Source organism: Sander vitreus, unplaced genomic scaffold (assembly GCF_031162955.1).
Source record: "Sander vitreus isolate 19-12246 unplaced genomic scaffold, sanVit1 ctg399_0, whole genome shotgun sequence".
NCBI classification, from domain to species: domain Eukaryota; kingdom Metazoa; phylum Chordata; class Actinopteri; order Perciformes; family Percidae; genus Sander; species Sander vitreus.
The window spans coordinates 35,571-50,440 of record NW_027595524.1 but is presented as its reverse complement, the minus strand read 5'-3'; the positions used below and the strand labels follow the sequence as shown (position 1 = coordinate 50,440).

Genomic DNA, 14,870 nt, shown 5'->3' with positions numbered 1-14,870 from the left:
CAATGTATCGTTACACCCTATTAGGAACCAGTCAGTGCAGAAAAAAACCCTTCTAGCCATGATAGTGACCCAAATGACTATAACTGAAACAGCCAAAAGGAGCACGGTAATGTGCTGTTGATACCTGCAGGTACCACTTGTAAGACTACATATGAGAAAATGATCTGCTAATGCTTCCTCAGGGACCTAGCACAAGAACTGCTCAAGAGAAATGAGTCTGAGAGAAGCTCCAACAGGGACAAAAGAAAATTAACTCAAAGAGAAATGAAACCAAACATCCATCACCAATAGTTAAATGATCAGTAGAAAACACATTCATACGTCTGCCTTTTAATACTGCACTAAGCCGAAAACCCATCGTCAATGACTTTTTTTTCACATTTTTGCTCTTTGGCTTGAAAAAAACAAACAATGGCATAGAGAAGAATTCTATAAAACCACGGACCACGCTCACTATACTATTACAAAACATAATGAGCAGTTAAACTACCGACTCAATGTTTCCTTTGGAGAAACTGGTGTCATCACTCCCTTTAAATATTGCACAACATGTGAACTTTTCTGTCTAACCTCCATTCTGTTTGCTGTCAAAAAAAGGGTGTCAAATAAACTATCTCTGACTTTACAGAGTTGCTTAACAAACTGAAAGTCTTACCACAATCTAGGAAATGTGGTGAAATGTCACTATTGGCTAATGCTGTTGGTTTTTCTATTCTTGTATTAACAGCCACCTAACAATGAATTTAAAGACTATTGTATAGACAAATATTATGAAATATCAGCATTGAGTACTCTTCGTCAATACTTAACCATCCAGCTCGTAAAGTGGTGTTAGTGTAATTAATATATGCTACTTACGATCCAAGCCGTTGATGTACTTCATGGCTATCTCACAATGTCCCCACACAGCGCTGACGACAGGATACAGCTTCTTGCCCTTCAGTCCTCTAAATGCGACTCCTAGATACTGTCCATCCACCATGAAGCTCAGCGTCCCTTCGTCCATGTCCAGAATCACTAGCAGAGAGTCCGGCAGTGTGAATGACTCCTCTGGCTCCAGGAAACAAGGGTACGTGGGCAGCGTGCTGTGAGCCCTGTTCTTGCTGTTGTGGTAGAGCCTGTTGCGTCCCAGATCCCAGCCCCAGGACTCACAGTCTGACCCCACCAGCGCCGTGTAGCCAACCGAATGTAAAGCGGCGTCGGAGGTTGCCACCCCAACCACGGCGTGGGTGCCACGCTGCCGGGATGGCCAGTGGATCTTCCACACGTGGAGACCCCTTGTGTATCCGACCCGCCCTCGGATGCAGTCCGTGCTCTGAGCGACCGGGTGGCGGTGAAATGTCAGTTTATCATCGTCTTTGATAAAGATGTTGAGCGAGCGGTCGTCGGGGTTCCACGCGTGATGGAGCTGGGTCTCCAGTCCGGCACATGGCATGTCCAACAGGAGATCCAGCCTTTGAGGTTTGGAGAAATCTGGGCCCCTCAGTTCTGGGTGCTGCCGGCGGTGCGCCGAAGGCCGGTAGGACGGGGAGCCGCCGCTTTCCCCGCGACTGTCGACCGATTTGATGCCGCCAGAGATCTTCTGCCCCATGGCTGCGTAGAAAGGTTGACAGAAGGAGGGGAAGCAAGGGGGGGGGGGGGAGGTGGTGTTTGTGCAGGTGGGTGCTGCGCTACGTAGAGCTTGACGTTACCTCATCAATGCGGTGGAGCTGAGGTGAGAGTTTCTAACTGGAGAGTGGGGGAGGGAGACTAAGGAGGAGGTGATGAATGAAAGATGTATGCGAACTGGTTTCATGCCACAAATGTCTTCAGAAAGACAGAGCTGCTGCCACTCCTGTTGAGAGAAGGACAAGAGAAAGAACTATTAAAAAAATAAACAGTTATTAACTCCTCTAATGATTAACCACTGCTAGTTTTAGCAAACTAGAGTCTAAGCAATGATTCAAATCATTGCTTAGTTTTGATAGGAATAAACAATGAACAGGATGAACAAGCATATACACTAGAGCACATACACAGATTTCCTCTGACTCATCTGGCACCCTCTTCACAAAGTCATATGGCAATACCAAAATGCATGCAAACATTCCCCAGTTGTACAACATTACCCAGATTTGAACCTGGCATGCTCTCATTTAGGTAATGTAATTTTAATGAGTACTGCCTGAGTCTGCAGAAATATCGGCTCAACGGGAGGAAAACAAAAACACCAGGTAATAATTTATCTCCGTTCCTTAGTGAAATAAAGTTGAAAAAGTCAGCTTGACTTACACCCTCACACTTTATAGATGAATAGTATAGTATATGATACACATGGTAATATGCATCAGTAGCAGGCATCTACATGTCTGTGTACATGATGAACCCAAATCCTAGTGAGCAATAACCATGGCTGGTATTATGGTTTCATTTTTATGTTATTTCCATTTTTATGTCATTGTGTTTGTTTCCAGTGTGGGCGAGACAGTTTCAGTTTAGTTTTTATTCAGTTTTAGTTTAGTTCACTTTTGAGTTTTGGTTTCTTTAGGGTAAATCATAAGTTTATGATCTGTTCTTTGAAAGAACAGATCATAAACTCATAAATGCACGTTCAAATTAATGATAGTTTACATATACGTAAAGATATAACAAATATACAAATTGTACCTTGATTTTTCTACTTCATAGTTGGTTTTATGAGTACAAAAATATAGTTGGATTTAATTTGTTCATAGTCCAATATGCACTGTTATTTTAGTTAACAATCATTAGTCTTGAACAACATATTTAAGTATATAAAGCTACTAAAAAAGGTGATCTGACTCACACGCACGCACAGTTCTGTGGTAACTGACGTAGTGATCTCTTACAGGAACAGCAGCTGGTGCATCCTGTTCACAGAAAAAGAGTCAGTCACAATGGGGGCAGACAGGGAAGTAGATGATACGACTCTCTACGTGCCTCATGTATCTGCTGCTTATCTTTACCTCAAGCACCACAAGCACCCAGTAATTTGTATGTGTATGCTAAACTGACGCAGCTTCTGGTAAGAGTGTCTTCCACCTCGATAGGAGGTGATGCACAGCGTCAAAACTGCACACTGCCTACAGATAGATTCAAAAAAGAAGGTTAAGCCTTGTTATACTGTTGACAATACAGTAGTATGTGAAATTTTGGTAAATGCTTTGTCTGTGTATCTACTTTAATGTCTCAATTTATACATGAACCAGTCACTGAAACCTGGAAAGCCAATAATAGTGATCTGAAAATACACACCAAAAAGTACAACAAAGTGTTGCATTTCTCCAAACTGTAAAGTGCATTAAAGTTAATGCCAATTTGTACGGTGTTTTTATTTTTAAACAAAGAATGATGACACCAGCACACATATTTCCACCAAACCTGTGGGCCACCACACCACAGACTGAGGTCATGGTGTAATTCTGTGTGAAATCTCTATTCCCACACACACACACACACACACACACACACACACACACACACACCTTTGTCTCATTTTGGCCGTTCGCATTTTCCCATTCTCTGTCTCTTTTTCTGTCTCTCGCTGTGAATGAGGTCATGGCAGCTGGCAGCCAATGTGTGCTACCACTCAGTTCACTTCTCAGCATGAGAAGGTTCAATGCTCGGATACACGGACACACACACGAACACACACACACGCGGCTGCCTCAGTATGTGTCATCACGGCTGGCAGGTGGACACTGCATGGAAGATTCCAGAGTCATCACTGCCAAACTTCAGCCAAAGAAAACACTATTTAACACTGCACAAACTCTCAGTGTGTGTGTGTGTGTGTGTGTGTGTGTGTGTGTGTGTGTGTGTGTGTGTGTGTGTGTGTGTGTGTGTGTGTGTGTGTCTCAGCTGGCTGAGTCTGGCACAGCATGTGGATGACAATCTGGCATTTTGGGCTGTCTTCATGGAGGCGCTTGACCTGTGACCCCATGTCGTCACGGTCACCGTTGCGTAGTAACCTCTCATGAGGCTGGTGGTGGGCTGGCGTAGCGTCTGCTGCTGCGAATAGCGGCAACATGCTTCAGCCATCTGTTGTTTACTTTCCCTCCATCTCTCTCCATCTCTCTCTGCTTCTGCAGCCAACTCATTTAGGACCGACTACACTCTCCTTCCCTCCCTTCATCTGTACTTTCAGCTGGTTTAGACAGAAGATCACATGGTGCCACACGTGTGCAAAAGGCAGGTGGTGCTATGGTTTAGGGCTGCAACTAAAGATTATTTGAATCATCTATAAATTTGGACTACAAAATGTCAGAAAATAGTGAAAAATCACAATTTCCAAAGGTGCCCTCTTCAAAACTCTTCCTTTGTCCAACAACAGTTTAAAATCCAAAGACATTGAGCTTACTATCGCCCTATGAGATGAAGAAAAGCAGAAATTCCCCAACTTTTATAAGTTTTTATTTATAAAAATAGTTGTCAACTAACTGATTAATCGACTTTGAAACTATTGTTTCAGCACTTCTTTAATTTTGAGCTTGGTTATTGCTTTGTAAATATCAAATAGCACAGGTGGATTCTACCGGGGCTAGATGTTAGGGCAGATATTAGCAGGAATCTGGAAGAATTAGAGATAGGAAGGATAAGGAGAGAGACTGGGAGCAAAGAGGAAAAAATGGGTAAAAAAAAAAGAAAAAAATTGAATTGAGAAAGTTCAAATTGAAAAATCTGTGAATGTGAGATGAAAAGAACAACGTTTCATTAAAGTGAGAACTATTGTAAAAGCCTTGTGAAAAAAGGATAAGAAAGACAGACAGCAGTGTGCACCTGGAGTGTGGGCAAGTTTCATCTGGCTTCTCCTGCTGTCCTACTAACAAGCTCCAGTCACTAAAAAACATGTGTGGGCGGCGTGTGTGTGTGTGTGTGTGTGTGTGTGTGTGTGTGTGCCTCAGACTGTGTTTCATTTACTGTCCAACAAGACAGACAGGCTTTGAAGTAACACACACACACACACACACACACACACACACACACACCAGCTCACACACAGAGACAGAAAACTGCTGAGGAACCTCTCACTCATATACGGCACCACCCTCGGAGAACAGACCCGATATGTCTGTGGATTTTTCCAATCCCGTGGATATGTGTTACCAAATCCTTTCAAACTCTCCAGAGAATCCAAAACAACCAGGCTTGTTGTAGTTGTTGTAGTAACGTAATACATGGAACTGTGTTACAGAATTCGGACACGAAAAAAGGTAACTGTATTCTATTAAAGTTACAGAAAAAAAGACATAATTAGGGGGATTATTAGCAGATTATTGCCAATTCATTATCATGGCCTCTAACTTTAGTGAAGAAATGCGTTTACTGGGTGGACATTTCACCATTATTTTATATATAAAGCAGAAAGGGGGAACATCACAGTACATTGCAAGTTATTATGCCCATATATGACTAACAGAAACTAAGTTTTCCAAGTAATGTTGAGTACAGTAGTCTTTACTGTACATGTGTGGCTGTCTCAGACATTGTTTGTGTCTGAGAGACAGCCGCTTTCCCAAGGCCACACCGGATCAGAATGAATAGCAGGACAGTCATTCAGCCTTCCTGCTTCTGTGTTCATGCATATATGTCTGGTCTAAGAGCATGTTTATGTGTGTGTGTGTGTGTGTGTGTGTGTGTGTGTGTGTGTGTGTGTGTGTGTGTGTGTGTGTGTGTGTGTCCTTCATCCCAGATCAGATGGTCCACAAGTTATCATCCCGGCCACCTGCAGACACTGTGCAGACAATGTGCTAATACGTCGCATGGAAACATGGGAAACATGGTCTTCGTTTAGCAAGAAGATTGATAACACTCTCATACAGTATCTGTATGTTCAATATAAGGCTCCAGCTAGCCTTATAGCTTAGCTTAGCATAAAGACTAGGAAGAGAGGGAACAGTTGGCCTGGCTCTATTCACAGATGGTATTGATCTTTTCATCTAAATCTTGGCAAGAATAGCGAACAAGCGTATTCTCCCAAAATGTAAAAAAAACTATTATTTTAAGAGATGTTCACGTGACTGGCCCCCAAGACAGCTTAGACACCAGGGACATTCATTTGGAAAGACAGACCTTGCAATTAAACATTTAATGAACTGCAACTGAAATCATTTAATGTGTGTCTGTTTCTGTCTCATGTTATAACATGAGAAATACAGCAGCTTCCTTCTGAAATATTGAGGTGTCTTTTCCTGGGGGAATGGCAATGAGTCTGCATTACAGTATGTCAGCAGTTTGCAAAATGAACTTTTCGATTCACCTTCCAAGGTTCAGTGAACTCGCATTATTCTGGTCGTAGTGCATTCTGATTTAAGTGCAGAATTAGGGAGGAAGTTCATTTTAAAAAGCGCTCGCTCACTGATATGTTGGTCAAGCTTAAACATTCATTGCAGTAGAAAGCCACATTTTGACGTTTGAGAAAGGCCAAACTCATTTTCTGGGTCTCATTATAACAGATGTATTGTAGTTTTGCTCACCCTTGTGTTATAGTTTAGCTTTTTTTAGTCAAAGACTTATTCACAGCTTAATCTTAGACCATATCACTTTTTTACCGCAATTACACAACCAATTTTAAACCACTAAGACCTTATTTGAACCTTAACTGTCATGCTGAAGTATAGTGTTCCTATGACTTCTGAAAAATAAATCACAAAGTGGTCATTTCTTCCACTTTCCACTCCTGGTGGGGGGGAACTTTGGGCACCACAGTGTAAAAAAACAGAGCTCACAAACACACAGAAAAACAGACACACACACATGTTATATATATTCATAGCAACAGCTGTAGCCACCAGATTAAACAAACTACCATCCTCTTTACATTGCTGACATTCATTCCTACTGAGGGAATCCCTGGGTAGCCGAAGATGCCAGAGCTAGACATAAACTGTCCCGTCTGGCTCCTAACAGGATGTCAAAATACAGAGACACTCCAGACTGGGACTTTAAAACTTATCTTGCAGCTGAAGACAAGAAGTGGCACACTCATATAGACATCTCTGGACTTATTAGGCAGTTGTAGAAGAATATATTAGTCCTCTTTTTATCACTGTCTCGCTTTGTGGGTTTGACTTTTTCACTTTGTTTCCTCACACATCTCTATTTTCTAGAGCTGGGTACCGAATTCAATACTTTTTAGGCACAATTGACCGAATTGCCTCTAAAGTATCGAGTATTGAAAAATGCCTTGTCTTTCAATACCTAAGGAGTAAATCTCATAATTTCCAGTGAGCCAATAAGCATGCAGCATGCTTCTACCCAGATCTAATAATACTTGTGATTGGCTAACGTTACACGTCGTAGAGGCAGACAGGAAAAACTCTACGTTAGGCACAGAGACTGGGCTCACATAGTAGGAGCTGAGAAATAAATACTAAGATGTGTGCTGTAATGTGTAATGTTGTAATTTCTTTTTATTTTGTAAAATTGGTATCAAAAAAAGTATCGTTTAGGAACCAGTATCGAAGTCACGGTATTGGTATTGGTAACGGTATCGAACATTTTTGAACGATACCCAGCCCTACTATTTTCACCAACTTCCTATCCCATTGTGTTCTCTACTTTCTTCCCTAGTCACCTATACATTTGTCTCTTGCCTGTGTCTCTGTCCAACTGTGCCAGTAAATCCAAGGCAACAAGCAGAGCTGACACCCTCGTCAATTGGTACAAATGATCTCAGGCCTGCCACCAAAATGCCCCAGCGTCTACCATGTGGCAATCAATGCGAGCTCAGCATGCAGGAAAAGCACCGTCTGCAAAACACTGCTCACAAGCAAATTCACACGTACAAGTACACATGCTTACTGACAGACACAAACCCCCCTCACACAAGGATGAAATTGACTATGCATGTATTGTAAAAAGAAATGACCTTCATACACAAGTTGATGGTTACCTTTAGTGAAATATTCCTGATGCATCACTTTTATGTATCCCCACTCCGGTCAGAAAAGCTGAGTCTCTCCCTTTCTTACTTCCATCACAGTCTGAACTCTCTTCTAAGTAACTCCAGTTACCGTGTCACTGTTGAATCATATTCCCTCTCCCACATCTTCCTCCTTGGCTTAAATGAATCAGCTCTTCTCTGTAAATTAAACATTCCCTCCTAAAACTCCCTCGCTCTTTTTCTTAAATACTGAAGTTGCATCACTGGTGGTCTAGGGATTGAAACCAATAGAAGTTGCCAAAAAAATAAAATGCAGTGTATGTAGACAGACTAAAATACAGAGGGTGTCTCACACACACACACACACACACACACACACACACACACACACACACACACACACACACACACACACACACACACACACACACACACACAGCTGCTAAGTTCTTATATTCCTCTTATGCCTGCTGTGACACCTTAAAATCCATGGTGCCCTAAGGGAAGACCATTAGTGCTACAGTGATTGAGCACTCCTTTACGGACACCTACACAAAACCTATTCATCTCTCTCTCACACACACATATATGGACACACACACACACACACACACACACACACACACACACACACAGAAGGCCTTGGCAGTGCCATCCATAAAGCTCTCTCTGGGGTCGCAGTAGATTCAGGTGGCAGATTCACAACCCCAGCAGTAATGAAACTGAATCAAAGTCTGCCTGAATATGACGCACTGATGCTGCCTCGCTCATTTAACATCCGACCTGCCTGCACAAGAGTGTGATGAAACCCGTCACACCCACGAGTCAAACGCAACCCATGAATTATTTATTTATTTTACGCTGTCGTGATGGAATGACGTATAAAACAACATTCGAGCCATTCTTTTCCGCTGGCTTCACTGTATGGTTTATAACACTGAAGAGAAGGAGACTGAGGAGCTGAGAGTTCTTTATAGAGCTGAAACAATGCATTCCTCTATTAACTAGTCAATTGGCAGACAATTAACAAGTCTAATAATCAACTAATGGTTTAGGTTATTTATTAAGCCAGTGGTTCCGAGAGAGAGAAGGACTCCTGAACTGACACAAATAAGACCACCACTGCCCCCCATTTGATTTGACTTTGTCCTAGGGTCCTCCATCTGATAGAATTTTAGCTTTTAGGTGTTTTATTACAAAAGGTATATGAAACCCATGACCAAAATAGCCAAACATTCTGTAATTTGTGTTACTTATGGATAGGGTTGGGCATCGTTTTGATTTTAACAAAACTTTTGATTCCGGTTCTTATCGATTCCCATTTCAGATTCTTAGAGAGGTGGAGTTGAAACGGGTCACATGCTTATTTCATAGATAAGAGGAAAATCTTATTTTTATTCAATGGTGATTTACAGTTTTGCCGGGCTTTTTCAACGTCAAAGCCACACTATAGAGCTCCGCTTACTGTGCCCAGTGGCTGCAACACAACAAGCGCCTGGAAGAACAGTGGCTGCTATAGAAACCAAAACTTAGTTTGTTACCTGTGTTAAATGTGGAACCAATGATGGGATTCTAAACCAAATTCTCTGAACGATTCCAATAAACAAACAATTCCATTGGAATCGTAATTTTTGAAATGATTCCAAGTTGGAACAGGTTCTCGATGCCCAATCCTACTTATGGATGCAATTATAGTGAAAATAAATGATTCCCCTTTTTTGCACATTGAAAACCACTGTATTAAGCAACAAGTCTACAGCCATGCATGTCAATTCATTCAATGGTTGTTGAGATATTTTAGCCTCGAGAGTGGTGGACTGACAGACCGACACTTTCATCTCTAGAGGTGTGCTGCTAGCATTGCTATAAATACCAAACAGTTGTCGTTTCCAGCTCTCAAATGTGAGGATTTGCTGCTTTTCTCCATTTTATATAACTGTAAACAAAATTAAATCTGGGTTTTGGACTGGTGGGTAAACAAAACAAGCAATTTGAAGGTGTCACTTTAGGCTCCGGAAACACTAGAAGAAGAAGAGCATGTTTTCACTATTTTCTGACATTTCTTGAGACTAAGCAATTCATCAAATAGCCTCGTCAAACAATAATCGACAGTCAATGGAAATAATTGCAGCATTAGCTCTGTGACACACACACGCACACACACACACACACACACACACACACACACACACACGCACACGCACACAGACACTTTATGATTGAGACACTTGTCTGTCTCACCATGGTGTTCTCTCTGCAAAGTGGAACCCCGGGTCCAGTGCCGGGATATTTGACAGGGAAAATTACATCCACACAAGCCTTTACACACACAAACAGCGTCAGCGTGCCACTGACAAACCTCCTCACTGTTCTTACATTGCAACCAGAGAAAGAGAGAAAACAAAGAGAAAACAAAGGGAGGAAACTAAAAACAGTGCCTTGAAAAAGGTGATTATTTAAATAGAGGGACTAACTATAAAAAGCAGGCAGAGGCTGCCGTGGAGGAAGGCTGTACGGATTGGACAGAAATAAAGAGAACATAAACAATGGGAGAGATGGAGAGAGATGGAGAGAGAGAGAGAGAGAGAGAGAGAGAGAGAGAGAGAGAGAGAGAGAGAGAGAGAGAGAGAAACTGAGGTCAGCAGCTGACAAAACAAAAGGATAAAGTCAGAAAGGAGGGCTACTATCTCTCAATTCCAGGATGGACCACACAAATACACCCTCCCACCCCAATCCATAGACTAAACACACAATCTGTGAGAAAAGCTACTGCAGAAAGTGTGGCCCAAGGCTTTAGATTAGGGGTGTTTGTAACGTATAGACAAACAGTGTGTTTAAAAATAGAAAGCAGGATCTATCATATTATTGTATGTGAGTGGGGGAAATCCTAGGGTAGCTTATCCCCGAACTCTCTATCTCTCCCAAACAAAAGCACACACACACACACACACACACACACACACACACACACACACACACACACACAGGGGTATCCCAGTTGGCCAGCTGGGGCCTCAAGACCATTAAGAGAATTAAAAGAGACAGGAGATGAGCAAGAAGGGGGAGAGAGAGGGAGGCTGAGTGCATGGTAGCATCCAGAGAAAAGAAAATATTGAGTGTATCCTCCAAGGTAAAAAGAAACTGCTGATCTTGTTGTTTAATAAAATAATTTAATTAAGAAAAATGAAAATCTGATCACACTTAACAGCTAAATAGTTGTAACCCTCAGACATGCATATAAATAAACAACCACACATACAGCTGTATCGGCTACTCTATTTCTTCCACAAATACAAACACACACAAACACACACACTGAAATAGCAACTATCTCTTTCAGTGAGACATATTTCAGCGATGACACACTACACCTTGTAGACAACACGACAAATCAAGCAGCTTACAGTGTATCTCCAGTGACTCTTCTCATGTCTCGCTGCGTGTAGCTGTCCAGTCCATGTTCAAATCCAGCCAAGAGACAGCTAAACTCCTCCAGCCAACCACCGGCAAAGAAGAGAATCCGACCAGACAGGAGGAAGAAGAGACCAGCACCCGGCAAGTCTGACTGAGACAGAGAGAGAGAGAGAGAAAGAGAGCTGCCCACCTCTCCCTCCTGTTCCCTCTCTTGTTCCCTCCCTCTTTCCCTTCCCTGGAGCTTATCTGTCCCGAGGCTATCACTTCTTCCTCACCTTCCCCCCACCAGCCCCACCTTCCCCTGTCACACTTGCGCTCCAACTCTAAAAGAGCGTTTCCAAGGCAGCGCCGTCACGACGTTCTCCGCTGACAATTACAGCTCCTAACAGACTTCCAGCCCCACTCCAGTTTCAGTTCCACTTCTTTCCGAGAGAGAGAGGGAGAGAGCGGAGAGAGACAGGAACATGAAGGGCTGAAAGCCGATCCCCTCTGATCTCATCAAGCAAAGTTACCAACAGCAACCACACCAGCAGGCAGCTAAGAGAAACACCCAGTTCACCTCCCTCCTGACTCCCCCCTTCTTACAAAGAGCTCACACCGAGCCAACCAACCCCCCCTCCCCTCCCCCTCTGCATAACACACATGTTCACATGTCATGTTTACCACAAGTATATATCACAAATATCACTGAAGAATAACACTCTATTAAAGTAAGTCATGGATAACGTGTGTGTTTGCCATAAAATCATCTCTTATCTAAAGAAAAAGTACTCAATCAGTGTGTTTACATGCACAGCAGTAACCGAGGTGTGGTCTTCCTAGGTTAAATGAATAACCGGGTTATGCCAGTTCTCCCAGTATACATCAGCGGGGTAAAAATGGGAAGGATGACGGGAGATCTGCCAACAACTGGTCGGAATAAGGCTTTTTCTTCCGGTTCACTTTTGTCAAAATCGCAACAACTTGGAAAGCAAGAGAAAATGTGTCTCCTCATTCGTCCAGAAATGGGTCTTCTTGATACTTTCGAAACCGGTCGAAGTCCTCAGTGGGTTCAAAGGTTTAAAACTTGTGTTGTTGCTGTTGTTTTTGGTGCTGTTGCTTTCAACTGCTCTCTTTTATTTCCAAGTCAAAACCCACTGCAGCTGCGTGGGAAGGGGCAGTTATAGTCTACATTATTATATAATGTAGGCTTATAGCGAGTTGTGTGAAAGGGCAAAAATCCGCATAGGGAGGTTGGTCGGGGTGTAGGATGGGTAAAACACAGGACCTTCACCCAGGACAGCGGGGATCACATCCTGCATGTGACGTTTCCTGTGTGTCCCGCGTGTGAGGTTTCCTTTCCACGTTCTTCTTTTCCTAATCCCAACCGTTTCTTCTTTTCCTAAACCCAACCCCAACTGTAGCCTCGTCATAACACGTAGCCTCGCGATAACACGCCACGTGGCAAGGCTGTGACGTTGCAGACTGCCGTCCGCTGTTTACAGCGTAGACATACACGCGGATAGCTCAAAATGCGTACAGATAACGCGTAACATATATGTTTACGCAAAGTCATGATGTCATATTGCCCCGGTTAAGGTTTATACTGTACATGCACGAATGCCCCGGTTGCTAAAAGAGTTATCTAGGTCTGTTAACGGGGTATGAGAACTCTGATTTTAGCTTACATGTTGTTTACATGGCATTTGAAAAACCAGGTATTGCCTTAACCCAAATATAATTGGGGTTTTAAACTGCATATAAACCGCACTAATTAAGACGAAAGGTTCTTTCCACAATGTGAGATTATTTTTGTTCAGTTGTCGTTTTTCCTACTTTAAATGTTGTCAATTTACACCCTACATCCAGTGCTGTCTGGGAAACGGCTTGCTCTGTTTTGTTTTGGTCTATTGCTCTCTATGCTTTCCTAGTCATCTGCGCATTACTGCATAACTTGGCTCTGAGGTGATGTGATGACTAAATTCATTTATCAGCCTTTAGTTGTCGGAGCCTTTTCCCACAGCTACATAAGTCATTCACAAAGTCCAGGAAGTGAAGACAGAGTTGGGGGTAGCACATGTACTGTATATGTTCCAAAAAACTCACATAAACACTGCTCACACACTGGACACTATTTTTACCTCCAGCTAAAACAAATCACCATCAAATCATCAATTCTCGTGCACTTATGCACATTAATTATTCATTTCTGCATCAACATTAATTATGCCTAGTTATTCTCAGATGGGGCACTGTTTGTTGTGTGTGTAGGCCTAGGTGCAGCGCTGTCCCGTACTGAAATCCGGCTGAAATCCTGAAAATCTCATTTTATCCTGGTGCCTGGCCTGAGCTATCATATAATGTTACCAGCGCCAAAACTGAACGTTTCACCACGTGAGGGCTAGCAACTCAGCTGCAACTATCGGCATGCAAGATGAAAAAGTCTGGAAAAGTGCCTGGAACAATTTTAAATTATGCGATGAAAAAGCTGTAAGTAACTGTAAGTATAAGCTTAGCCTTGATTGAAGTACGACTGAAGTACGATTGCCAGGCCTTTAAAATTATATGTATATTTTTTCATATGTATAATTGATTTGATGTATATACATATACATATCGTCTCTCTTTTCCGTAAACGTCACTGCCGTCTGTCTGCAGCAGCAGCACGCACAACAGCTGGCTAACCTGCCTGCCAGGCTGACTGACAGACAGAGGAAGTTAACTAAACTAAAATACTTTTCATGTCGGCACCATGGGAAGAAATCAACAGAAGAAATCCTCCCTCACCCGCCTGCAAAAGTCTGTAGACTAGTCTGGATCAATGGAGGCACATTTCCAGGATAAGGCCTGACATCAGGCTTTGCCCCTCTGCTTCCACTCTCTGTATGACGCCATTCTCAAAATCCATTTGCTAACAACAACCTAGCTACACGCTAAAAATGGCACGTTTTGAAGAGAATTTGGATTGTGCAACAAGGCAGTCCTGCTTGGTTCTTTCGGGGAATAATTGTAAAGATTTACAAAGAATATGTTTACGGCATTTTACTCTCTAACTGGGACGTTTTGGACGAAGTAAACACAGTGATACAGTGGTAAGAGCAAATTATGTTTAACCATGTATCTAGCTAATTTAAATAGCTCACGTTACTGTATTGTTAACTTAATTTAATATTGTATGTGGGGTTTGCTTTTGCGTGGTGAAAATGTTCCATCATAAGAAGTTCCTTCCAGAGACTATTTTGCAGAGCCACCGTCGTTGCAAACAACCCAGAGCGCTGTGGTGTAGCCAGACTCCACGGCTACACCACAGTGTACTACTCCATAGTGCTGTGGAGATAGGTCTGGCAATTCAAGACCATATGTAGACTGACTGACTCCCACACGTTGAAGCTTTGAATATATTCAAATACTTCCCACCAAAGCTTCAAAGCCCCGAAAGTGTTATTCGGGACAGCCCTAGTGTGTACAAGCATGTGGATACTTAACTTTTTCCATACACATACAGCAGTGAAGATTACAGTGTTTGCAGTCATGCAGGACGGAGGCCCAGCCAGCTCACTTCCTGTACGGACTTCCTTTTCCCAGGCCTGCA

The 14,870-nt window shown here is 42.6% G+C and overlaps 1 long non-coding RNA gene and 1 pseudogene across 6 annotated transcripts in view; one reads left to right on the top strand and one right to left on the bottom strand.

Annotated features, from left to right (window-relative positions):
* Positions 1 to 691: 691 nt before the first annotated feature.
* LOC144513985 (SPRY domain-containing SOCS box protein 4 pseudogene) overlaps positions 692 to 14,870 on the bottom strand; it is a 37,294-nt pseudogene continuing 23,115 nt past the window's right edge. The window contains exons 1-3 of one of the 5 annotated variants that reach the window (XR_013501228.1): positions 11,290 to 11,569; positions 2,807 to 2,870; positions 692 to 1,834 (exon numbers count right to left, since the gene is read on the bottom strand). The product of XR_013501228.1 is annotated as an SPRY domain-containing SOCS box protein 4 pseudogene, transcript variant X3 (transcript). Of the gene's footprint in view, positions 1,835 to 2,806; positions 2,871 to 7,894; positions 7,990 to 11,289; positions 11,570 to 14,870 lie in introns of those variants that run through there. The other 4 variants (XR_013501229.1, XR_013501226.1, XR_013501230.1 and 1 more) reach the window with 4 other exon arrangements.
* Positions 4,996 to 6,101, top strand: LOC144513986 (uncharacterized). The gene is made up of 2 exons (XR_013501231.1): positions 4,996 to 5,213; positions 5,693 to 6,101. It is a non-coding gene; the product is annotated as an uncharacterized LOC144513986 (long non-coding RNA).